Raw genomic sequence first — 1051 nt, 5'->3', positions numbered from 1 at the left:
CAGTTATAGAAGTATAGGTGTGCCATGTATCACTAAAAGAAATTAATATCTAGTGTGTTCCAAAGCAATTGCAGTAGCATTTCATCCAGGGAAACAAGAGTTCGGCAAAGTTGACACTAAGTCTGCACCCTCAAACTGGATCATGGATGACAGTTTATGATGAGTACAAATTAAACAAGTTAACGAGGATGGAAAGGGTTTGTATATCCCAGACATCAATAGGTCTAACCTACTGTCTGTGAGGCAGGATAAGGTAAAGTTAGTCACAGTCTCTGATCCAGACTGTCTGGATTTGATCCTTTCATCCACTCACTGGTTCCCATGTTAGGTGGGTTGCTTAACTCTGCATGACTCTGTTTTCTCCTCTGTAGTGTTACCTACCTCATGAACGTGTTGTATTAATTGAAGTAATGTGTGCAAAGTCCTGGAATAATCTTTAGCAGATAGAAGGCACAGTATGAGCGTTTGCTATTGTCGTGGACTACATTGACCCTCTGTTAGGTGTTGCCTTCTCGTTTTAAGCAGATACATGTTGATTTCTATAGTTCATGTGTAGACATTTTGTGTCTCTGGTGGGAATACGTTCCCTGAGGGCAAAAGTTGTTCACCATTCATTTGGTCTCCCAAAATGCCTAGCAAGAGTGACAGACATAGAGAAGGTGATTAATAAATACTCCTGGAGGACTTCCCTGGTGGTCCAGTGGTTAAGACTCTGCACTTTCAATGCAGGGGGCCCAGGTTTGATCCCTGGTCAGGGAAATAAGATTCCCACATGCTGCTTGGCATAGTCAAAAAATAAATAAATAGTTTTTAAAATACAATAAAATAGATACTCTTGGATATGGTAAGCCAATTTTAAAATCTTATACTGCCATGTACCAATTCAAATTTCTCCAATGATTTCTGTTGCCTGGGGTGCAAATCTGACTTTCTCAGGTAGGCAGCCAAGTCTCTCTTACAAGTCCTGAGCATTCTTCCCCTGATTCTGGCCCAGCTGATTGACTGGCCACATCCCAAGCATGTGTGGCAGTAACCCCCTTGTTGCCTTTGC

At 41.8% G+C, this 1051-nt stretch overlaps 1 non-coding gene across 1 annotated transcript; it reads left to right on the top strand.

Moving 5' to 3' along the window:
* The first annotated feature begins 686 nt into the window (after positions 1-686).
* TRNAE-UUC (transfer RNA glutamic acid (anticodon UUC)) lies at positions 687-759 on the top strand. Its single transcript has one exon. It is a non-coding gene; the product is annotated as a tRNA-Glu (tRNA).
* The last annotated feature ends 292 nt before the right edge of the window (positions 760-1051 follow it).

This window comes from Dama dama, chromosome 23 (genome assembly GCF_033118175.1).
Source record: "Dama dama isolate Ldn47 chromosome 23, ASM3311817v1, whole genome shotgun sequence".
NCBI classification, from domain to species: Eukaryota; Metazoa; Chordata; class Mammalia; order Artiodactyla; family Cervidae; genus Dama; species Dama dama.
This window is presented reverse-complemented; position numbering and strand designations above follow the sequence as displayed.